Source organism: Bison bison, unplaced genomic scaffold (genome assembly GCF_000754665.1).
Source record: "Bison bison bison isolate TAMUID 2011002044 unplaced genomic scaffold, Bison_UMD1.0 scf7180017864342, whole genome shotgun sequence".
NCBI lineage: Eukaryota > Metazoa > Chordata > Mammalia > Artiodactyla > Bovidae > Bison > Bison bison.
The window spans coordinates 395396-395722 of record NW_011494914.1 but is presented as its reverse complement, the minus strand read 5'-3'; the positions used below and the strand labels follow the sequence as shown (position 1 = coordinate 395722).

General features: G+C 64.5%; 1 protein-coding gene across 1 annotated transcript in view; it reads right to left on the bottom strand.

Annotated features, from left to right (window-relative positions):
- The window catches only part of AFAP1 (actin filament associated protein 1), a 93729-nt gene that overhangs the window by 1528 nt on the left and 91874 nt on the right, over positions 1 to 327 (bottom strand). The gene's annotated exons all lie outside the window — the stretch shown is intronic.

Genomic DNA, 327 nt, shown 5'->3' with positions numbered 1-327 from the left:
TCCACGTTCGTCGGGGCAGATGAAGCCCGTCCGGATGAAGCAGGGCGACTAGGGAGAGAGGGGAGGTGCCGGCCTCCACGTTCGTCGGGGCACATGAAACCCGTCCGGATGAAGCAGGGTCCCAGGGAGAGAGGGGAGGGGGCGGCCTCCACGTTCGTCGGGGCAGATGAAGCCCGTCCGGATGAAGCAGGGCGACTAGGGAGAGAGGGGAGGGGGCGGCCTCCACATTCGTCGGGGCACATGAAACCCGTCCGGATGAAGCAGGGCGACTGGACTACAGCACACACTGCCAGCTACACCACCCAGGGCTGCGTACTTTGATAATCT